General features: G+C 41.3%; 1 protein-coding gene across 3 annotated transcripts in view; it reads right to left on the reverse strand.

The window, feature by feature from the left end:
• Positions 1 to 26,971, reverse strand: part of CLOCK (clock circadian regulator) — a 125,238-nt gene extending 98,267 nt beyond the window's left edge. For all 3 annotated transcript variants that reach the window (XM_014583887.2, XM_014583886.2, XM_014583885.2), the window contains exon 1: positions 26,892 to 26,971. The gene's annotated coding sequence lies outside the window, so the exon portion shown is untranslated. The remainder of the gene's footprint in view (positions 1 to 26,891) is intronic.
• Positions 26,972 to 27,410: the final 439 nt, after the last annotated feature.

The raw sequence follows: 27,410 nt of genomic DNA on the forward strand, positions 1-27,410 counted from the left end.
GACAGCAAAGAAAACACCCACCATGGGGAATGATCATGTCATAATTCCTTCTCCATCTCTCCTTTCAGAATTTTGGGTGTAAACAACACATGCCTGCCATGCTTCTCAAGCCTCTGGTTACGGAACTTGAACTACGCTGTCAGGTCATATACGATCCAGCTGCCACATTTTATTTCCTGTACTTTATTGCCCTATCTAGAAGCTCCAGTACTTGGTTGAATAGCAGTGCTAAGAACAGATATCCCTGCCTTGTTCTTTAAACTGTAACAAACTAAATGATCTAATCAGAAAATATGCAAAATGGACCCGTTGCTGGCATAGTGGTCAAGATGGCTGGACCCACATGACCGACGGTGTGGCACAAAACATAGACCCCACAGTTTGGAAACCATGCTGGGCACGTGTGTGTGCCCAAAAGGAGACTGGAGAAGGGACTGTGGCATGGCCATTCCCCTTGGGGGAAAGGTGATTTTTCACTTTCTCTTTTTCTCTCTCTCTAGTGAGTGCATGAGCCTTACAGCAAGAACTAAAAACAAAAAAGAAGGAGGGAGGGAGAAAATAGGCAAAAGACATGCAGAAGCATTTTATGTAAAAGGATACATGAATGGCATTTAAGTACATGGGCTATCACTATGCACCTATCAGAACAGCAAAAAATAAAGGATCATGACATTACTAAATGCCAATGAGGAGGCAGAGAAACTGAGTCTGTCATCCACTGCTGGCGGGAATGTAACATGGGTCAGCCCCTCTGGAAAATATTTGAGTTTCTTTAAACTTTAAATATGGGCTGGCCTGGAGCACTTCACATACGGAGCTAGATCCCAAGTGGCCAACAGCAGCTTGAATCCTAACTCTGGAAACCTGCTGGGCATGTGTCCACACCCAAAATCCTGACAGGATAGAGAAAGGAGGAAAGAAGACTGAGGTGTGATCATGCCCCACTGGGGGAATGTGATAGGCAAGTAGCTAGTCATGAGCAGCAGCCCTAAGAGGATAGCAGGACACATGTCACATCAATCACAATTTACCAGGAGTTACAACCAGACCCTCCATGAGATGCCTTCTTCCCACCCAGCTCCTGGAGCCAGGAAGGTGAGGCAAATTCCATTTTTCTTGCTTGGTACCTGAGGAAGACAATAGGGATGACTGTAAATTTCCCTCTTATCATCCCTCTAAATACAAAAAGATCCAGCCAAACATTTTGGTCAACATCCCGATTCCCACTGGGGCAATAAACTAATTGGGCAGTCTATCCTAACTAAATATCAAGGCTCACACTGGGCATGTGCAAATAGGTAATCAAATTCCTCAAATTCTTCACCTGTGAGAGAAAAGCGCAAATGCAGGAAAAAGCCCTGGAATTTAAACAAAGGACATAGATAGTGTGATAGACCTCCCACTGGTAAATGCTCATGACCACCTCTGATAATAAAAATAACACCTAATCCAGCTCCAAATGCAGCAGTTGCTACCCAGCAACCTGCCCACCCAAGGGTCTTTTGGGTGTATTTGTTTTCTAAAATCTTTCTTTCCTATTACATTCTCTTTCCTACCTACTTTTATTGTGGTTGTAGCTTTATTTTGCGCCTAGGGACAGGTCGCTAATTTTAGTGATCTGGACCCAAAGAACCAAGGACTTCACATCGCATCCTTTGACAGGTTCTCTGTCTGGTGAGCACATTTACTCTTTGGCATTAAAACAAAACAAAACAGGGACCAGCAGTTAGCGTAATGGCTATGTTGCTGGACTCCCACGTAGTTGACCGCGGTTCGCGTCCTGGACCCAGTGGCTTAAAACTCATGCTGGGCGCGTGTGCGTGCGTGCCCAAGATCCCGAGAGGAGAATGGAGGAGAAGAGACTGTGGCGTGGCCATCCCCCCTTGGGGGTGATTTCTCGCTTTCTATCTCTCTGTCTGTCTCTGTCTGTCTGGCGAGCGCACGCGCCCTATAGCAAAAACCTCTCAAAAAAAAAACCCAAACAAACAAAAAACAAAACAAACAAACAAAAATCTAAATATCTACTTACCAGACAATCCAACAATTATTTTAGGTCATGGGAAAGTCATGACATATTTTCCTATGTTTTTCTATGCAAAAATGTGTCATGACTTTTCCAACGACCCAGTACTTCTGGTAATCACCCCAGAGAAAGAAAAATCTACACATGGCAGTCCTTAGCAGTGTAGATTTTTGGTTTTCTTTTCTGTTATTATTTTTTTTCCCTTTTTTTAAGACTTTTGCCTCAGGGCACATATACTCACCAAAGAGAGGACAGTGATAAGAAAAGTGAGAAATCACAGCCTACAGGGGATAGATCCGCACTCTAATCCTTTCTCTTCCATTTTTCTCCTGGGATTTGGGGCATGCGCACACACGTGCCTGGTGTGACTTTCCAAGCTACCAGGTCCAGAACATGAATTGGGCTGGCCATATGGGAGTCCAGCGCCTTAACCATCATGCCACCTACTGGGCCCTGAGGCATTAGTTTTGTTTTTGTTTTTGTCTTTCTATAGGGCGCATGCACTTGCCAGACAGAGGGAGAGAGACAGAAAGTGAGAAATCACACCCTGGGGGTATGGCCACAAGGCAATCCTTTCTCCTCCATTATCCTCTTTGGATCTTGGGCGCACACACACACACACACACACACACACACACACACACGCCCAGAGTGAGTTTAAGCCACCGGGTCGAGACTCAAACCCGGGGTCAACTACATGGGAGTCCAGAGACATAGCCATTATGCCAACTGCTGGTCCCAAGGCTTTAGCTTTAATATAGTCAACACTGAAAACAAGATAAGTGTCCTGTAATAAGTGAATAGCTAAACACACTGTAATAATTCATATATGGAATACTATTTGGCCACAGAAAGGAACTTGGCCCAGTTGAGGTGGCGTAAGAGGCCTGGATTTGGACACCAGACTGACCTAAACAGGCCAGCTGGGCACGCACAGCTGCAATCCTAGCTAACCAAGAGGCTGGAGCAGGAAGACCATGTCAAAAAATACCACCTTCTCCCCTTGCTCTGCCTCACCTCCCAATCTCTCTCATTTAAGGAAAAAAAAATAATAATAATAATTTGGATGATTCTCAAAGGCACTCTAATAAATGAGAAAAAAAGCACATTTATGTATCAATTTATATATCACTCTCTAAATGACAACATAGAGATGGAAAACAGACTAGTGAAGGCCAGAGACTAGGGATCTTGGGGGTCGAAGGTGTGACTGCTATCTAAGAGATACCATAAGAGTGATCTTTAGGGTGGAGGAATCACTCTGTATCTTGACTGCAAAAAAGAACTGTGAACACATTATGCCAATGTCAATTTCCTGGTTTTGATACTGTATTACTGCTATGTAAGATGCAACCAATGGGGAAACCAGGTATAGGATACACAGGGTCCTGGCAACTTCTTGTGAATCTATAATTATTTTCAAATAAAATGCTAAAAATAACATGCAAAAGAGTACACAGATTTTTCAAAGTTCATTTTTATGGGACACTTTGACAAAAGACTGGAAGGTAGTGGTCTTAATGAAAACAACACAATGTAAAACCCTAGGGAAAGGCAATGATTTGTTCTTTTTATTTTTTTAAAGATTTTTTTTGCTATAGGCACGTGCACTCACAAGAGAGACCGAGATAGAGAAACAGAAAGTAAGAAATCCATACCACCACCTACCCCCCCACCAATGGCCACGCCACAATCCTTTCTCCTTCATTCTCCTCTCGGGATTTTGGGCATGCACACATACACACCAGAGTGAGTTTCAAGTCACTGGGTCTGGGACTTAAACTGTAGTCAACCAGGAAGAAGTCTAGCACCTTAACCACTATGCCACCTGCTGGCCCTAAGCCAATGGTGTCTCTCTCTCTCTCTTTTTTAAAAAAAGTTTGCTAAAGGTACTCGCCAGAGAGGGCCAGACAGAAAGAGAGAAGGAAAATGAAAGTTACTATTCCCAGGGAAGATGGCCCCACCACAATTCATTCTCCTCTTGGGATTTTTTGGCACATGGTACCCAGCATGATTTTCAAGACATCAAATCCAGAACTCAAACCGTGAAGACGGTCATGTGGGATCCAGACACCTTAACGTCCAAGCCTTTTGTTGGGCCACATTTCTTAGTACTGCTAAAAAAAAAAAAAAAAAAAGGCACTGAGAGCTGGTGCATGGCCTGGTGGTTTGAAAAATACACTGGCTGAATCTCTGTGCATGCACCAAATCCTGACATGAGGGAAAAATAGAAGAGAAGGGATTGTGTGACCACACCCCATAAAGGGGTGCTTTCTCACTCTCCCTCTCTCTCTCTCTGTCTCTATCTGGCAAACACACACACCCTCTGATAAATAAAAGAAAGAAAAGGAGTTGGGTTAAAGCACAGGCACTCTATCCCCAGGGAGGACAGGTGTTGCCCAAGTCTGAGGACACTGATGAGTCACATACTCTAGGGGTAGAATTTTTTTTTTTTTTTGAGAGAGAGATTTTCGCTATAGGGCGCGTGTGCTCGCCAGACAGAGAGAGACAGAGACAGAAAGCGAGAAATCACCCCCCAGGGGGGATGGTCATGCCGCAATCCCTTCTCCTCCATTCTCCTCTCGGGATCTTGGGCACGCACGCACACGCGCCTGGCGTGAGTTTTAAGCCACCGAGTCCGAGACGCGAACCGCGGTCGACTACGTGGGAGTCCAGCGACATAGCCATTATGCTAACTGCTGGTTCCCTCTAGGGGTAGAATTTTGAAAGCATTTATATAATGCCAGCTTTTGGGCACTGCTCTCATACATTGCTAGCAGGAGTATACACTGGTATAACTTTATGGAGAACAACAACTTATCAATAGCCTAACAAGATTATAAATATTTTTAGTACAGCAACACAGTGGGTTATACCAGTATTTTTTTTTTTTGGCAAGGTTTTTGCCATAGGGTGCATGTGATCACAGGAGAGAGACAGAGAGAGGAAAAATGAGAAATCACCCTGTTATACCTAATATGTTGTTTTACTTGCTGTGAAGAATTGTTACACTTGATATATTGTTTAATGGCTAAGTTAGTAGTTTGCTGTGAAGAAAATGTTTGATTGTAATGCTGCTCGCTGAGAGCATACCTGACTCCATTTTGTAGTACATTCAGCCTGGCATTAGTTATATTCCTGGAAATTTGACATTCAGACAACACCCTAGTGCTTTAGCAGTAGGGTAATAGCAGACTAGCCATATGCTGACTAATAACACCAGGGACGTAAGCGTGGTCTATGCTTCACCCCCCGCCCCACGACTGGCAAAAATATGTAAACAAACCCCACTGTTCTGACCCAAATCCCATAAACTTACATGTAAAATGTTACAAAAATATAGTTTTGTCAAGTCACCACGAGCCTATCAAAATTAGACATAAAAAGAGGAGCCTGAGCCCAGCTCATCGGCTCTGTCCTCCACGGCCAGATCCCGTCTTGCTGCATCTAAGACCTCCCTTGCAGCCAGAGGCTCTGCCGGTTTGCACACTGACTCCTCCTCACCCAGATGGCCCTCTGCGCTGTCCATCTTTGATGCTCCATTGTCGGCCACTAGCCCCGACCTCCACCTCCGTACTCTAGGATCACCGGGTGGACTTTTCCTCCTCATTCGCCCTCTGTCATCTTGTGGCCACCACCACCATCGATCTCTAAGATCATCATGGAGCTCATCTTCAGCTCACCAGCTCACCGCACCACAGCCTGTGCTTCCTAGACACCCAGCAGACTCAGCACTCAGCCTCCCTCTCACCCTTGCGGACTGCACTCCCTGTCGCCTCACCAGCATAAGACGCTCTGCGCTGCTCATCCCATTGTGACTTGTAAGCCCCCTTTTTCCCTGTATGATTAAAGTAACTTGAAAGGCAAACCTGAGTCCTCCTTCCATGGGCTAGAGCACAGACTGGCTGTAACTGCTTGGGCAGCTAGTGAATTGAATCTCTATTTAACGATAAGGGTGAATCGAACCTTTATTAAATTGTGCTTAAACTCTCCCTCTCTCTCACTCCCCTTTCCTAAGCTCCCCTTCCTTGCTGCTGCTGCTCCACATAACACACCTTCCTGGGGGGATGACCATGCAGCAATCCCTTCTCTAACATTCTCCTCCTGAGATTTTGGGCACACATGCACATGTGCCTAACTTTTCAAACCACCAGGTCTGGGGCTAGAAACACAGCCAGCCATGTGGGAGTCTAGCACCTTAACATGCTGGCCCCTATTTTAATTTATTTATTTATTCATTCATTCACTCATTTATCCACTCATTTATTTTTTAATTTGACCAGAGAGAAACACAGAGAGAGAGGGAAAATGAGAAAGCAAGCCTCTAGGTCCAGATCTCGAACCGTGGTCAGCCAAGTGGGAGTGTCCAGTGCCTTAACCACCACACCACTTGCTGGCCCCTATTTTTAAAACTTTGCTATAGGGCACATACTCTCAAAGAAACAGAGACTGGCAGAGGCGGGATAGCCACACTGCAATCCCTTCTCTATTCTCCTCTCAGGATTTTGGGCATGCATGTATAGCGCCTGAGGTGGTTTCCAAGCCACTGGGTCAGATTTAAGCCAGGCAGTCAGCTATGTGGGATCCAGCCGCCTTAACCTCCACACTCCAGCTGGTCCCATAACCAGTAATTTTTAAATATACAGAAAAAAAGAGTAAAGAACACCTAGTAATAGTGTGGATATTTCCTGAAAGTTTTTTTCAGATATATGAGTGTACATATGTATACTGGATCATGACATAAAATTTATCTTAGGTTGTGTTCAAAGAAATTGGGAAGCTACTGTTTCAGCTTTAAAAATACAACCTGAAGAGCTGTCAGGTGGCGTGGTAGTTAAGGGCCCATGGCCTCTCACATGGCCAACCACGGTTCAAGTCCTGGACCTGCAGTTTGCTCTCTCTCTCTCTCTCACACACACACACACACACACACACACACACACTCACTTTCACTCTGTCCCTCTCTGGTCAAACTAAAATAAATAAATAAGAATAAAGTTAGAAAAAATAATTCTTAAAAAAGATAAAAGACAACCTAAGACAAAGGTGATAAGCTGACACTTTGGGAAGAAAGGGTGCAGGCAGCCAGGATAGGAAGAAAATGTGAAAAGGAAGTAAGGCATATAAGGAAACACAGCAAACAAGGGTGGTATATTACCAAGCTATGCTGAATCATAAGAAGACAGCCTGTCTGGGGTGAATGTAGGAAAGAGCAAAAAGGGAGAATTTATTTGACCAGTGCCCAAGAAGAGGTCTACCAAAGTTTTCCCCACAGGATGTTAACTCTAAAAAGAAATTCCAAATATCTGTTTTCCTCATGACATCATTTTCTTTAAAAAATTGCCTGTGGGCATATACCAGGCTTGAAAAAGCACTTGTTAGTACTGCAAGTACTCCAACTCTTGCACTGAAATGTAATCCTTAATGTGAGCATGTTAAAAAGGTGGGACATTTAGAAGGTGACTAGGTCAGGAAAGTCCCCCCCTCATGAATGGGACAGGTACCCTTGTAAGAGGCCAGAGGGAGCTCATTCCTCCCGCCACCACTTGAGAACATTTAAAATGCATATCTTCAAAGCGGACAAGTCTTTACCAGAAACTGAATTAGCTGGTGCTTTGATTTTATAGTCTCAGCCTCTGAGATGGTGGACAATAAATCTCTATTCATAAATTACTCAGACTACGGTGTTTTACTATGGCAGCCAAACAGGCTAAGACAACCAGCAAGCTATCAGAACCCATTCAATGCCACAAGCAACTGTGGATTCCCTGTCAGCAGGGAACACCCTCGGGTCAAGCAATTTCTGCCCTTCAACCTTGTATTCTGCCTCCACCCTCCCCAATACCCTTCGAACCAAGCACCCTGAACAAAGCTCTTTCACTGGATGGGTTACTGCACAGTGTTCAAGCAATGATGGGGGACTGCTGTCTCTGTAAAGAGGAAAGCAAATGTGTGTTATAGCCAAGAGATTTCAGCAGGTATTGTTGGGTTCAAAATTTTGAGGCACAGGGTGGTCTGACTAGGACCCTGACTTAGACACAGGGACCTGTCAAGGTTGCATGTTCCAGTTCTGTCACCCTAGTAATCGGATTCAGAGCCAATGACTAGCTAGCAACATACTCCTTGAGATCAGTGAGATAAGAGACCCTACGGCCTCCAGAGTGTATCTGAAGTTGGCAATTAGCTGCCTGCAATTTTACTAACTTCTTTTTTAAGGCCACCAAATCATCAAAAGCAAAAACCTCATGTCACAGTTCTTAAAATTATCACTGCCTTCACACCAGTCAAAGCGAAACATCTGTTTTCTCCAAACACCTTGCCTTCCAGGAACCTAAACCTCAGTTAACCACACACGAAAGCTTTAGAATTATGATGCCAACAGCATCCAAGGGTCGTTGCCACCTCGCTTACTACCAGCAACAGTTCTAACTGTACAGATCAAGCCAGTGAACAGACCAACTCCAAAAATACCACTATGTGGATCTGCTATTTTGATAAGAACTCTCTCAGTTAAGGTCCCAAACCTGAGGCAAAGTTTATGGACTGGTGCTTTCTGAGAGGAGGTGATGGCAATTTCAGAGCAGCAAGATTCAGGGAAGTAAAAGAGGGAACAAGGTCAACCAAATAAAGGACACGCAGTACTGAGATGCCTACAGCTTTACAGAATCACAGTTAATTCTGTCACAAAGGCTCTCTCCAGACAGGCTATATGGGAACACTGTGCCTTGAAGCACTCTGTAGGTGAGAATGGAGGAAGGCAGAAAATTTACCAAGCTGGCTCTCTCCAACCCTAGGGAGGTTAAAGTTAAACCAGTGACACCATATACCTAGGTAACCCATATTTTTAAATGCAACAGAGAGCTATGAAAGCAGAGGAAACAAACATGGCCTCTAATTCCAGACAGTGGGGAAATCTTTTAAAGGTGTGCAGATAATCAGCACGTGTGTTTTTCCCTGGTAGTATTGCCTGATTACAGGTTCTGCCTAGGTGGTAAAAACTGGAGGCACAATGGCTGTGTCGCTGGACTCCCATATAGTTGACCATGGTTCGAATTCCAGGCCCTGTGGCTTAAACTCAGCATGCGTGCCCAAGATCCTGAGAGAATGGAGGAGAAGGGGTTGCAGTGTGGCCATCTCCCCTGGGAGGTGATTTCTCGCTTTCTGGTGAGCCCATGCTCCCTATAGCAAAAACTTCTCCAAAAACAAAACAAAAGGGGGCTTGGCCAGTGTAGAATGCTGCTACTGAGGAACAGAGGAGCCAGGAGAGCTTTTGGTGTTCACACAGGGATGCAGTAACAGAATTACAAAATCACGGGACCTTGAGCTCAGGTCTACTATCTCCCTCAAGACATTTGTCACATATAAAAACTGTACAGGGGAAGAGGTTAAACAGTTAAATGAAAAAGCTCTACAAAGCAAAATGAAATTTCCCATCTTTGGCACTGTTAAAAGAGACAGACAAGGCTTTAGTTGAAAGCCCTGGAAGATCATACCTGAGAAACAAGGGCAAATTAGAGGCAGAGTTCTACCAAGTACTAACACAACAAACCCAGCTTCCATGTAATTTAAGGTGATTGCCCTCTTATTCTTCCGACTGACTAGAAGGAAGGATGAATGCCCTCTAGCAGAAAATGCCATTACCTGGTAAGGCTTGCGTTGTTTGTTTTGTAGTATACAATGTCTGGCTTTCGATCAAAAGTTATGAGGCATAAACGACACAATCAACCAACTCGACCTAATTGATATTTATAGAGCACTACTTCCAACAACAGAATACTCATTCTTTTCAAATACACTCAGAACATTTACCAAGACAGACTATATTCTGGGCCATAACACAAATCTCAATTAATTTAAAAGCTCTCATCACAAGGGAACTAAATTAAAAATAACAAAAAGATACCTGGAAAACCGTCATATATGTTGAAACTAATGTATGTTTAAATAACCCATAAGTCAAAGGGTTATTTAAGGGATATTAAGAAGTATTTTGAACTATATAAAAATAAAACAAAAATTCAAAGCACTTAGAGAAAGTTTACTATGCTTATATTTGAAGAGAAAAATAAAATTCTAATCTGGGCATACACATGCACAACAACACACCTTAAAAAATATTGGGGGAAGGGACCAGCAGTTAGCGTAATGGCTATGTCGCTGGACTCCCATGTAGTTGACGGCGGTTCGAGTCCTGGACCCAGTGGCTTAAAACTCACACCGGGTGCGTGTGCGTGCGTGCCCAAGATCCTGAGAGGAGAATGGAGGAGAAGGGATTGTAGCGTGGCCATCCCCCCTGGGGGGGTGATTTCTCACTTTCTGTCTCTGTCTCTCTGTCTGGTGAGCACACACGCCCTATAGCAAAAACCTCTCAAAAAAAAAATATATATATAGGGGGAAAAAAATACATTAATAGGGCTTTTCCCAGGACCAGCAAGTGGCATGGTGGTTAAGATGCTGGACTCCCATGTGGCCAACTATGGTTCAAATCCCGGACCTGGCAGCTTCCTCACTTTCTCTCTCTCTGCCTCTCTCTGGTGAGCACACATATCCTACAGCAACTTAAATAACAATAATAATAATAAATAAGATTAAATAATTCTTTAAAAATAATAGATCTTTTCTCTAAAATTTTGGGGGATTTCTTTTTAAATCACATTCTTTATGGTTTTTAGTATTTTAATTTTTCTGCAATGAACATGAGACACTTTTACAAAAACCATAAAACTATTTTCAAAAGAAAAAGATGAGTATTATAAATTTTAATGAGGATAAACAAATTAAGTTACAAAAAAGAAAAATTTGGGGAACCAGCAGTTAGCTTGTAATGGCTATGTCGCCGGACTCCCACATAGTCGACCGCGGTTCACGTCCCGGACCCGGTGGCTTAAAACTCACGCCAGGCACATGTGTGTGCGTGCCCAAGATCCCGAGAGGAGAATGGAGGAGAAAGGATTGCGGCGTGACCATCCCCCCTGGGGGGGTGATTTCTCGCTTTCTGTCTCTATGTCTCTGTCTGCCTGGCGAGTGCACGTGCCCTATGGCGAAAACTCCTTAAAAAAAAAAAAAAGAAAAGAAAAATTTTATCAAGTCTAGAAAAAACCTAATAATGTAAACTTACTTCATATGATAAATTCTATTCCTTTGCATATAATTCCAAATACATCATTTCTGATTAAACAAAATTTTCATATAAGAATTAGAAATAGCTTTTCATTGATAATATTTCTTCTATTTTTCTTCTTACATCTAATAAAACTTTATAGATTTGGGACCAGCAGATGGTGTAAAGGTTATGTCACTGTACTCCCACATAGCCAAATGTTGTTCAAGTCCCTCACCTGGAGGCTTAAATCTCACGTAAGGTATGTGTGGTTAAGATCCCAAGATCCAGAACCAGCAGCTGGCACAATGGCTATGTCACTGGACTCCCACGTAGTTGACCACAGTTCGAGTCCCAGACCCAGTGGCTTAAACTCACACTGGGTACGTGTGAGTGCATGCCCAAGATCCTGAGAGGAGAACTGAGAAGGGAGGATTGCGGCATGGCCATCCCCTGGGGGGTGATTTCTCGCTTTCTGTCTTTCTGTCTCTCTCTGTCTTTCTAGCAAGTGCGCCTACCCTATAGCAAAAACTTCTCCAAAAAAACAAGTGTCCAAGATCCTGAGAGGAGAGTGGAGGAAAAAGGACTGTGACATGACCACCCCCTATACGGGTAATTTCTTGGTTTCTGACTCTCCGGCTAGCATACATGCCCTATAGTAAAAATCTCTGTTAAAAAAAACACCCAAAACCCACTTTATAGAATTTCTATTGAACTACATGATTATTAAAGTTGCAAAATAAAATGTGAGTCCTGGCCCAGCTGCAGAGGTGCAAGCATAGGGTGCCCTGCACAGTACTGGAACTACATGGGAGGTTCAGGTACCATTTGTGGGTTGACTTAAATACACCTGACAAGCAGGTGACCCTGGGTGGCTGGGAGGGGAGAGGATGGATCACAGCATGGAAGGACTGTCAAAGGCTCCATCGCCCCTCTTCTCCCCTCCCAAGAAAACAGCTTTAAAAAGGTTTAAGTCTTAATATTTTTTCATTTAAAGTTTTATCCTAAATAGCTTCTTCTAATAGCATTCAACTAACATTTCTTTTCTTTCTTTTCTTTTTTTTTTTTTTAAAAAAAAAGGTTTTTGCCATAGGATATGTGCCCTCACAGTAGAGACTGTGAGAGGGAAAATGAGAAATCACTCTGGGGAGGGATGGCCACTCTGAAATTCCTTCTCTATTTTCCTCTTGGGATTTTGGGCATGCATGCCCATGCGTCCAGCGTGATTTTCCAGTTGCTGAACCACTCAAACTATGGTCAGTCTTGAGAGTCCAGCACTTTCGCCACCATGCTACCTGCTGGTTCATGTTTAAGTTTTAAACAGAATGGCAAAGACTTTCTAAAGAAATGTACATTATATTGCAGCTTAGAAACATGTTCTAAGGACTAGCAGTTAGCATAATGGCTATGTGTTGCTGGACTCCCACACAGTCAACCGCGGTTTGAGTCCCCGACCCAGTGGCTTAAACTCACACCGGGCATGTGTGCGTGCGTGCCCAAGATCCCAAAAGGAGAAGGGATTGTGGTGTGGCCATCCCTCCTGTGGGGTGATTTCTCGCTTTCTGTCTCTCTGTCTCTCTGACAGGGACGTGCGCCCTGTAGCAAAAAACCTCTCCCCCAAAAAAGAAAGAAACATGGTCTATTAACTTATTATTAAAAGTTATATTAAAAAGGTCACACTCTCTATATAAATATAAAACTCTGGAACCAGCAGTTAGCATAATGGCTATGTTGCTGAACTCCCACGTAGTCGACTGCGGTTCGAGTCCTGGACCCGGTGGCTTAAATTCACGCCAGGCGCGTGTGCGTGCCCAAGATCCCGAGAGGAGAATGGAGGAGAAGGGATTGCGGCGTGGCTATCCCCCCCGGGGGGTGATTTCTCACTTTCTGTCTGTCTGTCTCTGTCTGTCTGGCGAGCACACGCGCCCTATAGCAAAAACCTCTCCAAAAAGAAAAAAAAGAAAAAAAAAAAAAAACCTCTAATCAAACTTATTTAAGTCAGGAGGAAAAAAAAGAACTACATACGGTATTCAGTGTAAAACTAACAAAGTAAAAGAAGTAGTAATTGCTGGTATTTATTGAACAGTTAACTTACTGAACATTTAGTAATAAATACCTGTTTTTCTAAGTATTTTACATTTTCATTTAATCCTAGTATTATTTCCACTTTATAGATGAGAAATCGAGGTGCCAAAAGGTGGCCCACTTTACCCACAGTCAGCCAGCCAGTTAGTAATAAAGCTAGGATCTGACCGCCAACAAGCCAGCTACAGAGTCCTGCACTCATACTCACAACACCATGCTATAAACACAAGTAAATATAAAGCCCTGTTAAAGTAGCTTGCTGTCTTTACCACTGAGTTTCAAGTAATAACTAACAAGATGCTGTATTAGAATAAGACCTGAATTTTTTTAAAAAGAGAATTACTTTATTTAACTCTATTTATTCATTTTATTTGACCAGAGAGAGACAGAGCAAGAGAGGGAAAGTGAGAAAGCAAGCCACCAGGTGCAGGACTTGAACCACTGTCGGCAATGTGGGAGTCCAGCGCCCTTAACCACCACGTCACCTGCTGGGTCCCAAACCTGATATTTTAACAATCTGCTCATGTCACTGGAAACAGGGGAAATAGTAAACATTTAAAAATTTCCTAGCTTCCTGACAAAAGCTAAAAGCACTGAAACCAGTCACTATCAAAAAGAGTATCTATAAAACCATATGACAATGTATAACTTCTAAGAGATAAGACATTAAAAAAACACATTAAATATACAATTTGGGCCAAGTAGATAGTGTGAAAGGTTAAGGCAACTGGATTCCACACGGCTGACTACACAATTTGAGCTGCAAACCAAGTGGCTTGAAAAACATGCCAGGTGTGTGTGTGTGTGTGTGTGTGTATGCCCAAAATCCCAAGAGGAGAACGAAGGAAAAAGGACTGTAGTGTACTGTCCTCCCTCAGGAGTACATCCCCCCCGACCCTCGTCTCTAGCAAGTGCACATGCCCTGTAGCAAAAAAATAAATAAATAAAAGTACAACTTGAGGGCCAGCTGGTGGTGTGGTGGTTAAGGCAGCTGGATCTCACATGACTGACTGTGTGGTTCTCAAGTCCCAGACCCCGCAGCTTGAGAAACTCACTGGGCATATGTGCGTGCATGCCCAAAATCCAGAAAGGAGGGAGAAATAGAGGAGAAGGGATTGTGGGGTGACCATCCCCCAGGAGAATGCTATGCTTGTTCTCTCCTGGTCTCACTCTCTCTCTCTCCAGCACTCCAGCAAATTAAAAAAAAAAAAAAAAAATTGGGGGGGCGGGGGGGCAGCAGGTGGTGTGGTGGTTAAGGCACTGGCTCCAACATGGCCAACCGTGGTTCGAATCCTGAACATGGCAGCTTGCTTTCTCACTTTCTGTTTCTGTCACATTAAAAAATAATAACAATAGTAATAAGTAAATAAATATTAAAAACAAATTTTTTTAAATGCAAGTTGTCCCCCAAACAAAGCAGAGGTTAGAGGCATCAACCCCTGACTCATCCAAAAATTTGTATACAATTTTTTTCTTAATTTATCAGAGAGTGCATCTACTTGCCAGAGCTAGAGAGAAAGAGAAACAGGGAGAAAGACAAAGCCCTCCTCAAAGCACATAGTCATGTCACAGTCCCTTCCTCATTTCTCCGTCCTGTCGAAATCTGGGGCATGTACACATGCACTTGGTGTGTTTTTCAAGCCACAAGAGCGGAATCTGAACCATGTGGTTGGCTGTGTGGAATCACACTGCCTTCACCACCACAGCATAGAGCCAAACCACATATAACTTTTAACTACCCCAGAATTTAATTACTAATAGCCTACTGTTATTAACTAAGAGCCTTACCAATAACATAGAGTCAAGTATCTCATGTAATTACATATTGTATGTTTGTATGTTATACAGATTATCTTCTGTATTCTTTCAAGAAAATGAGAGAGGGATCAGCAGTTGGTGTAATAGCTATGTCACTGAATTCCCACGTAGTCGAACACGGTTTGAGTCCTGGACCTGGTGGCACAAACTCATGTCAGGCGCATGTGCATGTGTGCCCAAGACCTCAAGAGGAGAATGGAGGAGAAGCGATTGTGGTGTGGCCATCCCCCCGGGGGGTGATTTCTCGCTTTCTGTCTGTCTCTCTCTGTCTTTTTGGCGAGTGCACACGCCCTATAGCAAAAATACCTCTCCCAAAAAAAAGAAAAGTGAGAGAAAAATATTAAGAAAAGCACAAGGTAAAATATGATACTGTACTATATTTATTGATAACATAAGTTTATATCATCTGTTTACAAGATGAATTGATTTTGAAAAAAAGTCTGCATATAAGTGAGAAACCACAAAGTTCAAATCCATGCTTTTCAAGGGTCAACTATAATGTAGTAAGTTTTAAGATACCTATTTTCTCTTAAAAATAGTTCAACAGGGTTGGGGCTGGCAAATGGCATGGTGGTTAAAGCAGTTGGACTCCCTTATGGATGACAGTGGTTCAAGTGCTAGACCTGGCAGCTTGCTTTCTCACTTTCCTTCTCTCTTTCTGTCTCTGGTCAACTTCAATTAAAAAAATAAATAAATAATGACAATGAATAAAATGGAAAAAATAAAAGTTTGGCAGGGGCCGGCCACCAGGTAGCCTAGTGGTCAAGGTGCTGGATTCGCACCTGGCCAACCATGGTTCAAGTCCCAGACCTGGCAGCCTACTTTCTCTTTCTCGCTCTCCCTCTCTTTCTGCTCAAATTAAATAATAATAATAAATAAAATTAAATGAGTAATTCTTTAAAAAAAATAAAAAAGCTTGATAGGCAGTCCTAGGCGTAGAAGGTAGAAGCTGCTGCTCCACATGTGCTAACACCACTGTGCCCCTCGCCCATCCAGGAGCAACAGGAAGCAGAGGCCACCCAGCCTTAGCTCACCAGCAGGGACCCCCACCCAGCCTGCAGTGGAGGAGGAGGGGCTGCTATGGCCTTTAAGGACTACAATCTGTTTCCTGCAGTCCCAGAAATAGAAGGTAGGAGCTGCTGCACCACCTGTGCTGATGCATGCAGGGCTACCACCTACTATCCTATCTGTCCAGGTCAACCTGCAGACACACTGTGAGCAAAGACATTTGGGTACACAGTACTAGGCACCTGAAGACAGTGAGGTTTTGAAGAAATTCTCTTACAACAACCCTCCACTCCAGCCACGGAACCCCACAGCAGCAAAAGGAGAGAAATACCCCTCTGAAAACCTAAACCCCAAACTCCCGCTGTGGATTCCACCCAAAATAAAGAAGGGAAACTAGCTCAGAGCTAACTCACACCATAGGGAAGTGCATGAGCACACAGCTTCAGAAACCTACTCCCAAGAAGTAGGAAGTACCACGATGATTAAAAATCAGAGTCCTGAGAAATTATGTTTTCCCCAAAGGAACATAGTAACTCCTCATCAACAATGGATAAAACAGAAGAGATCACAGAAATGTCAGAAAAATAATTCAGAATATTCACTGTAAAAATACTCAATGAGATGCAAGAGAAAACAGACAACCAATTTCAGGGGGTGAGAAAATCCTTCCATGACTTGAAGGAGGAACTATATAAGGAGATAGACATACTGGAAAAGAATCAAACAGATAAGGAATACATTGCAGAAAATCAAAACCTCCCTTGAAAGTATCAATAGCAGATTAGACCACAAGGAGAATCTTTGACCTTGAGGAGAAAACCTCCAGTTCAGTCCAAACAACTGAAAACAATAGAATAACCATTAAAAATCAGGACAACCTTTGGGAAATCCTAGACACCATTAAACAGTCTAATAGCCATACAGTAAGTATTCCAGAAGGTAGAGAGACGGGTAAAGGCATAGAATAATCTCTTCCATGACATATTAGCCAAAATATTTCTAAGTTTAGAGAGGCATACAGATATCCAAATCCAGGAAATAAAAGGATATCAAATAGACACAACATAAGAAGATTTTTCAAAGCCATATCATAGCCAAACTGGTAAAAATCACCAGAGAGAAACAACAAGTTACATAAAAAGGTTACTCCACTGGACTAACATGGAATCTATTGACTGAAACAATACATTTAAGAAAAGAATGGGAAGACACATTTAAAACTCCAAAAAAATTTCAGACAGGAGTATTATACCTGGCAAGGTTATCCTTCAAATGGGAAAGAGAAAAAAGAAAATCATTCCCAGATGAACAAATGCTTAAAGAATTCACCAAAATGAAACTGGCACTTCAAGAAATACTTAAGGGAATCTTACACCAGGAAAATCAAAGGGAGATAAAAAGAAGCAAGGCAACATAAAAGAATCAGAAGGAAAAAAAAAAAAACAGAGTAGCAAAAGGATGAGGTTAAGTCCACATATATTGATAATAACACTGAAGGTCAGTACTAAATCCCCCAACTAAAAAGCTAAAAATTCAGATTCAACTATTTTACCACAAGCAGGTTTAAGTGCAAATTCGCCAATTATTGCTAGAGTTGTCTCCATAGGTTTCATATTGCATTGATATATTATTATAACCACTGTTCATTGTATAAAACCATCTAACAGATGAAAAGTACAAAATGTTACAAGTAGTTGATTCTTTCTTTGGAATGAATTTAAAGAAGGCTAAAATAAAAAACTTTGTAAAGCCTGTAAATGACCAAATCACTGATTTTATCATGTCTTCTCCTTTAAATATCTCTTTCCAAATTTGTTTTTTGTTTTGAGAACATATTTCTTTACGCACAGAAAAGTACTATGGTCTTACAAGAACTCACAGTGACTAAAAGTTTTCTTTTTCTATCTCTTCCTAATGAGTTATTATGTACAATTTTTACCTATGTATAACTAGACCAGTGATTGCTATCACAGATCTTTTCAGATTATAAATTCTTATTTCCCACAAACCTCTACATGGAAATAGCAAATCATTTTCACTGGCTATGTTAAGATTATCTTTGTTTTAAAAAAAATCCATCCCCATTAATTTATGAGACTTTTTGTTGTCTAATTTTTAACCACTTTGCTTTTCTTTACAACTGTATTTCACAATAAGGACTATCACTGACAATTCATTATATACTTCTAAGATAACCAGCAGAGCAAATTCTGAATGTTCACAATACAATGTAACGCTAAATGTTGAAGGTAGGGAGGAAAGTTTATAGCCTCAATTTATTACATGCTGTATACATATTTAAAGAAAATATATCATACCCTAAAGAGATGCATAATTATATGTAAATAAAAAAGTATAGTAATAAAAAAAAAAGAAAAATAGTTTAACAAAAGAGCCAGAACAGACAGTAGTAACAGAAGTAACACAACTGGATCCACAAGGACAAGTTCTAGATTTGGCATCCCAAGATCTCCCTATTCTCTTTGGGGACCTGCAATACCTGTGATCTAAGATGGCTAGGGCAGGGAGTTGACTGGAATATGAATACTGTGTTAGGGGAACCACCTCCCTGAAGAAATAAACTTTAAATGGAAGCCTAACATAATATTTTTTTCTCCCCAATTTAAACAGGGCATGTAAGAACCAATAGTATTGGGCTATTGGAAAAGTTATGATAATTTTATTGTTTTTTAATGCAAAAATGTGTCATGACTTTTCCAACAATCCAATACTATAGGCAGAGGATTTGAATGAACTATCCTTCATAAAGCTCATGTCAATCCTTTGTGTGATAGAGGACTTTTTCTTGGTATTTAGAATTTCCATTTGAAGAACTAGGTTTTGGAGCAACTTCAGAAACTATTGAACTTAGACCATCATGAAAAATGTTAGCACTTAAATTTTAACTATGTGAACAGACTACTTCACCATTCCATGCTATTTAGAAGGCCTATATAAGAAAATTGTTATTTAAATGATTTATGCTCACAAACAAAATATTTTCATACAGTTCAAAGTGAAACATACTTTACAAAGAAAATTTTTGCTAAAGGACACATGCACTCCCCAGAGACAGTGAGACAAAAAGCAAGAAATCACCCTCCTCAAGGGAGATGGCCACACCACAACCTTTTCTCCTTCTGGGATGTTGTGCCATCCCAGGAGAAAGATGCCTGGTGTGAGTTTTAAGCCACCAAGTCCAGGACTTGAACTGTGGTCAACTATGTGGGAGTCCAGTGATATAACCATTTTGCCATCTGCTGGTTCCAGTATTTATTATTTTAAAAATTGAAAACAATTTAAGTGTCTTACAAAAAAAGAATAAATTATTCCACAAACATATATGAGAATACTATAGTTTTTTAAAACTAATCTTGATATAAAAACATGATGATTCGCTGTTAAGTCAATCAAAGAGTTCGTAATACAATTTACCTATTTCTGCAAATGTCATGTGTCTATCAGTGTACATATACGTATAACAGCTAAATAAAATGCATGACGTCATTCCAAGATTAACAGTGGTATCTCCTGGTTGTAGAATTTCCAGCAATATTTTAAATTTTGAATCTGTGCTTTTTCAGTGTTTTCCAACTTTTCTACATTAGGGATGTGTTAACGAGGGGGAGAGATTAAGAAAGAAACAAAGACAATTCTTTACGTTAAACCATATTGTAATACAAATAATAAATTTGTAGTAAATGATACCTAGGCAAATGGTTTAACCCCATTTGTGCTTTTTGGAGGGAAAAAAAAAACCCACAAAACCGGACCAGCAGGTGGCACAGTGGTTAAGGGCACTAGACTCCCACATGGCCGACTGCAATTCAAGTCTTGGACCTGGCAGCTTGCTTCCTCACTTTATCTCTTTCTGTTTAAATTAAAAGAAACAAAGTTAAATAAAATAATTGTTTTTTTAAAAAAGGAAAAAAAGAAAACCACAAACCTTTTCATATGTATCAACCTGTATTTTCATTTTCTACTACCTGAGTAGCTGTGAAATATCTAAGAACTTGATTAAATGTGAACTCTGAAAAAGGGAAATTTTTGTCTATCTGACCTTACTAACATTGAAAAATAAAGTATTTCTAAAAAAAAAAAGTAAATCATATCCCAAACTGCTTACTATAAAAGTCAAAAGTAATTCCTAAATATGTATTTTTCTGAGCCAGTCCCACAGCTTAATGGTTAAGGGAGTCAGATCCCACAAGCTGACCCAGGTTCAAGTACTGGGCCCAACAGCTTGAAAAACACACCTGAAGCATCTGCATATATGTGTTCCTGCCAGAATCCAGACAGGACGGAGACATGGAGGAGAAACTATTTCAGCGTGACCATACCCCATTGGGAAGTGCCTTCTCTTTCTCTCCATCTGTCTCTGGCAATTCCACATGCACTCTGGCAATTTAAAAAAATTCATTTTTTTACAAGTGACTTTTTTTCCCTTTTTTTTTTTTTAAAGAATTTTTTCATTGAACTTTATTTATTTATTTAAATTTGACCAGAGAGGGACAGAGAGAGAGAGAGGGAAAGTGAGAAAGCAAGCCACCAGGTAGTCCGGGACTCAAACCACGGTTGGCCATGTGGGAGTCCAGCGCCCTTAACTACCATGCCACCTGCTGGCCCCTTACAAGTGACTTTTATCTGTGGACTTCTAAGCCTTCAAATAACAACCAAAATGATCTCTTTGTGAAACATATAACTAAAGTAATAGATCAGAGTTGAGACTGTATTTATGACAGTAAGATTAGATAATTTAACATTCGCATAATCAAAAACATAGAGAAAAACAGGAATCTCTATCCACCAAATCTGCATACTGAAGAGGGCTATTACAAATGCTTATAAAGCAATCTATGAATATAAATCTCATTATATAATTACAGTCAATTAGTAAGAATCAAAGTGCTTTGACACTTAAAAGTGCCCTGTAAATAATTCATACAACTCCCTCTAAAAATTTAGACTTAAAAAAAAAAAATGGTGAAATGCAATGTCCATCAGTATAATCCCTACAAGAAAAGACATTTAAAAAAATAGTTTAGGGGAACCAGTAGGTGGTGTGGTGATTAAGGCACTGGACACATGGCTGACCATGGTTGTATTCCTGGCTTGCTTTCTCTCTCTCTCTCTTTCTGTCTCTCTCTGGTCAAATTAAAATAAGTGAATAAATAAATATAAACAAATAAATAATCCTTAAAAAAAAAATAGGGACCAGCAGATGCTGTAATGGTTACATCGCTGGGCTCCCACGCTGAGCACAGTTCGAGTCCTGGACCCAGCAGCTTAAAACTCACACCAGGTGTGTGTTCATGTGTGCCCAAGATCTGAAGGGGAGAATGGAGAAGGAACTGCAGTGTGACCATCCCCCCCCAGGGAGTGATTTCTCACTTTCTGTCTCTGTCTCTCCAGCAAGTACATGTAATCTATAGCAAAAATCTCTTAAAAAAAAAAGTTTATGCATCTGCAAAGAACTCTAAGGAAATGAACACAAACAATAAAAGGTGTTTTTGCTATAATGCAGAACTTTGACTTTTCACCCACAATGTTGTTTATTAAAATACAGCAAATATTTTATTTGACACAGCACCAGAAGTAATATTGTGGGGAGAGATTACATTAAGTATGTGCTTTGAGGGAAGAACAAAAGAGAAACAATTTTAATACTAACACGGTCTGATACATTGATGGTTAAAAAAAAAAAAGTTAAATGACAGAATTTCCTAATTTAATACTTCTAATGATCCTGAAGTGTAAAGACTGTAGAGTTTGCATTAAAATATCAAATAAAACAGCAATGGGCCCAGCCACTTTGGAGTGGCAATGCAAGTGCCCTACAAGAGCTCTAAGCCATAGAGCCAACCACAGGTTCAGACAGTCATGTCAGCTTGAAACAGTCTGGGTGTATGCATAGGCACCAAGGGTCCTGAGGAGCTGGAGGGCCGGGGAAACGAAATCATCGGTGATAAGACCCAGTTGAGGGTGTTTGCCCTTCCGTCTCCTTCCCTCACTCTCATCTCTCTCATGTGTACACATGTGCTATCATTAAAGACAAAGAGAAAGGGGCTAACCCCACGGTGTAGAGGTGAAGTGCTGTGCACAGGGAGCTGGATCCCACGTAGCTGACCTCCTGAATCCTACCCCACAGTAGCTTAAAAACTACACTGAAGCACATGTGCCCAGTGCCCAAAGTCCTGATGGGAAGAAGAAACGGAAGAAAAGGGATTGTGGCATGACCACACCCTACTGGAGGTAGTTCCCTCTCTCTCTCTGGTGAGTGTATGTACCCTCTGGCAATTTTATAAAAAAATAAAAAACAAACACAAAAAACAGCAAGTGGCTCTTGCCAGTAAGAAAGCATTAGAAAAAAATAGCTTTCAGTCTCATAAGAAGTAATTTCAAAAAGCCAGTAGAAAAACAAAATTAAAATACAAGTTTATATTGGTGTAAAATTTTTTGAAATTTATGCATAGTTTTCTTCATAATGCAGGTTTTTTTCCATAGACTTTTTGGAGCCTCTGCTCAGATACCTGCTAATAATGATGCAACTCCTTACATTAAGAGCCAAGAACTGAGCAAACTAAAAGACTGAGGCAGTCAGTAATGGCATGGTAGTTAAAGTGACTGGATCCTACATGGCCAGCTGCCGTGGTCTGAGTCCTAGACCCCACAGCTTGAAACACACACCAGGTGCATGTGGAGTAGGGATTTTGCATGCCTAAAATACCAAAAAGAAGAAGAAACAAAGAAGAGATTGAGGTTTAAAAATCACCGTGGGACTTGTTTCTCATCTTCTCTCTCTCACTTTCTCCCTTTCGCCAGCAAGTGCATGTGCCCTCTGGCAAATTCAAAAACAAAAAGATGGAGATAGGGCTGACCCTGAGGCTTAGTGGTTAAGGAAACCAGATCCACATGGCCTACTGTGGTTTGAATCACAGGCCCAACAGATGAAAATACATGCTGGCTGAGAACAAGCAGTTAGTGTAATGGCTATGTCACTGGACTCCCACATAGTCGACCGCGGTTCACATCCCGGATCCGGTGGCTTAAAACTCATGCCGGGCACGTGTGTGTGCGTGCCCAAGATCCCGAGAGGAGAATGGAGGAGAAGGGATTGAGGTGTGACCAGCCCCCCTGGGGGGTGATTTCTCGCTTTCTGTCTCTATGTCTCTGTCTGTCTGGCGAGTATCCTGTACTTTTGGAAATTCTATCACCTAAAAAGAATGAAAAATGAAGACATGATAATTCTTTGTAGCTTATGTGTTTTTGGTTTTTGGTTGTTTGTTTTGTTTTTAAATAAGAAAACCCTCTGAAACTACTGGACAGGTAGTGTTCTGGGGAAGAGAAAGAGGAAAATGCTGTCTACTATCAATTAAGTGTAAGTGAGACCACAGGGCCGTTTCTTCCTTCCCCCTTCAAAGGCTGGATTCTGTCCAAGCCAGTCAGTGTCCCTGAGTTAAGGATCGTCTATTCAGGTTCAATTCCGAGGACCTGCAAAGGCAGAGGTACTGGGGGGAGGGGCTTTCCTAGTGTTCTGTAAGTACGGACAATCAAATCAAAGATTAACCGATAAGTCACTGACCAGGTCAAAAGGCAAGGGTGGCCCTATAACCTACTGGTTAAGAATTATATCCCAAATGATCAATCCCATTGGTTTCAGCCTTAGCCCTGAGAGCTTAAGAAACACACCAGGTGCATGTGCATGTCCCAAATCCTTACAGGATGGAGAAATGGAGGAGAAAAGGTTCTGGTTTGATTACGCCCCACTGAGGAGCTTTTTCCTTCTCCCTGTCTTTAGGGATTACATACACACTTTGGCAATAAAAGAAAGGAAGAAAGATTCTACAAGTTCGACTCTGAAGTCCTGTAAAAGTCATGGAATCCAGTATTTATGCCAATTCAATCTATACCAGTTAAAGCTCACATCAGTGTGACCTCCCTAAAAACCATGCAAATGCTTCCACAATGGCTGGCCTCTTACAGTGAAAGAGATGAGCATGTCCTAAGGTGTACATCTGATGTTAAACTTTCTGACATACTGCAGGTCATCTCCCTGTCCTGTGGGTAGTAACCGAGCCCAAAATAGAGGCAAACTGGCAGAGCAGACAATCACTCCAGACAATTCAGTTTTCGTGACTGAAAAGGACATATATGTAAATGTACAGAAAAAGACCTAGAAGGTTACACACTGAAGGGATAGGGACAGAAGACAGAAGTGAAAGCTTGTAAAGGGAGTTTTCATTTACTTAAGATACATTGTATTCAGGGAACCAGCAGTTAGTGTAATGGCTATGTCACTGGACTCCCATCCCCATCCCCATCCCGGACGGACCCGGTGGCTTAAAACCCATGCCGGGCGCGTGTGCGTGCGTGCCCAAGATCCCGAGAGGACAATGGAGGAGAAGGGATTGCGGCATGGCCATCCCCCCTGGGGGGGGGTGATTTCTCACTTTCTGCCTCTGTCTCTGTCTGTCTGGCAAGCGCATGCACCCTATAGCGAAAACCTCTCCCCCCCCTCAAAAAAAAGATACATTGTATTCTTTCAACTTTTCATGATCAAAAATTTTCTTCTGTAATTTAAAAAATAATTTAGAAATGTGATTCTGTTTTTCATAAAGATCGAATGGGGAACCAGCAGTTGGCGTAACGGCTATGTCACTGGACTCCCACGTAGTCAACCACGGTTTGAGTCCTGGACATGGTGGCCTAAACTCACGCTGGGTGCATGCCCAGGATCCCGAGAGGAGAATGGAGAAGGGATTGCGGAGTGGCCATCCCCCCTGAGGGGGGTGATTTCTCTCTTTATGTCTCTCTGTGTCTTTCTGGCGAGCACATGGCCCTATAGCAAAAACTTCTCCAAAAAAAAATCAAGTGGACTCACAAGGATGTCCAAGAAAATTAAGTCCCATTTTGCAGAAGTTTGTCTACTAGATAACTACCATATAAGAATAACACTATTACTCTATCCTACAGAATAAAAATTAATACCATTAGATCATCAGAAAAGTCATGACGTATTTTTCTGTTTTTCTATGCAAAAATGCGTCACGACTTTTTCAACAATCCAATAGTAACATTACTAAAAATGTCCATGTAAACTGTCACCCACTACTCTCTATTCACTACTTGGATTATACAATATTAGTCACCAGTTTTGAATATCCCCTGCTAAAATTAAATCTATTTTAACAACCTGTTTTTCAATTTTAAAACCTCATTAAAAAGAATAGGCTGGCAAAGCTAAAAAACCATTAAGACAATGTTTATAATAACCCATAGTTGTAGAAAATGTTTAGAAAAATACACATATACACAAACATTGTACATTTCATTGGGGTTTATGTCTGATTTCCTTAACAGAAAAAAAATTCCCAACCTGAAAAGCCAACTACCCAAGATAATTAAGTTTACTGTCATTTTAATGAAGTGTTCATATTCTCTGTTTGTCAAGAAACTTTAGGACTAATTAAAGTAAAATTTTTATACAACTATGACTCCTAATAAAAAAGGGAGGACACAAACTACACTCTGAAAGCAGCATACTCCGTCTATAATGTGAAATATAAACAGTGTCATTATATATTTAAGCAAGGCAAAATATAACATCTTTAAGGGATATAATTGTTGGGTTGGCCCCATAGCCTAGTAATTAAGGGAGTAAGATCCAACATGGCCAACTCGGATTCAAATCCCCACCCCAGAAGCTTGAAAAAAAACTGTGCACATAGGCCTGCAGACCCCAGATACTGGAAGGATAGAGAAATGTAGGGATTGTGGCATGACTACTCCCTTATGGGATACTTTCTCCCTCTCCCCATCTTTTCTGGCAAACACTTGAGCCCTCTGGCAATTAAAACTTAAATTTGTCTATTATCTCAGGGTGTTTTTTAAATTCATTTGTTTAATTTCATTTATCATCATTATCTATTTAACCAGAGAGAGAAGAGAGAGACGGAGCAAGGGAAAGTAAGAAAGCAAGCCACCAGGCTCAGGACTCAAACCTCTATTAGCCATGTGGGAGTCTAGCACCTTAACCACCATGCCACCTGCTGGCCCCCCTCAGGATCTTAAAAAATTTAAACAGTCATAAAATTTATCCCATTTTAACTTTAGTTGATTTTTCTTAAAAAAAAAAAAAAAATACTAAGGAAAATCATTTCAAAAATGGCCAAAATGACCATAAATTATGCAACGAAAATCACACAAATTATTATAGGGGTAAGAATTTTTGTTCAATCTAGCTTATGAACCCACAATATAGTATAATTCTTTTTTAGCTATGAAGACATATGGCACATCTCATTTCCTACTCTTCCTTTATCAGACTACTCCTCTTTTCTTCATCTTTATTGGTGTTTCAGTTTCCTCCCACATTTCTTCATACATACAACAGAAGAACCAGCGCGAGTTTATACTGCCATTGCACACCCCTTAACACGCAAAACAGCGTACCATTCACACTGTCCTATACCTTACTTCTTCACTTTATAACACATTTTTCAAATAATTCCTTGTCAGTACACAGAAAACTTCTTCAGTCCTTTTCTTCTGGACCTGATAATGACTTCTTTTACATTTTTAGTCTATCTTTTTCAAGCCAACCTTTAACAACGTTCTGTTCAGGAAAACTACTGATTATTCTAACTAATTTCCTTTCCCCAACAAGATCTTAAAACAAACTAGACTTAAGGTGTCTCAAGGGCTAAGTTTCAGAGAAAGCAGCTAGTCTAAGTTGCATCCATTTAAGAATGTTATTTTTCCCAACAGGGAAAATGAAAATATTCCACAATTTTCTCCTCTGATCATTCAAAACCAAAACCAAGAATGTGAAAGAATATTATCTTCAACTGAAATTACCTTTAATTTCGAGGACAGGCGTTAATAGTCAAATCAACAATGACTATAAAAGTTTCTTCACTTCTTGTGCTTTTCTTTCACTGTAAAAGAAAACATCGATTTTTAAAATTTTATTATTATTATTATTATTTACAAAGAATCCTAGAAAACCTTAAAGTACAGCATGGCATTCAAATGGCAAGAAATCACAACCTGACGGGATCTTCCGTCCGGCAGGTGGGACATCGAGGCTTTTACCTTTCGGGACTCCCCTCACTGTGATATTAACAGGATGACTTCTACACCAGCGGAAAAAACTCTGCGGCGTTACGTGTTGGAAGTGGCACGCCAAGGGCCAGAGCGTCAAGACCCTCTCCAGAGAACCCAGCGTCACTGGCGGAAAGGGATCTGGAAACGCCAGCCTCGGTGATGACAGGGGGCGCGAGGCGAGGATCGGGGACCTGGGAAAACCCGGGCGACAGTCCGGGTCGCACGCTCGCCGCAGCGCGCTCGCCACGGTCCAAGCCCCGGAACCACCAC

The sequence above is a fragment of the Tupaia chinensis genome, unplaced genomic scaffold, assembly GCF_000334495.1.
Source record: "Tupaia chinensis unplaced genomic scaffold, TupChi_1.0 Scaffold144982_1, whole genome shotgun sequence".
Classification (NCBI taxonomy): domain Eukaryota; kingdom Metazoa; phylum Chordata; class Mammalia; order Scandentia; family Tupaiidae; genus Tupaia; species Tupaia belangeri.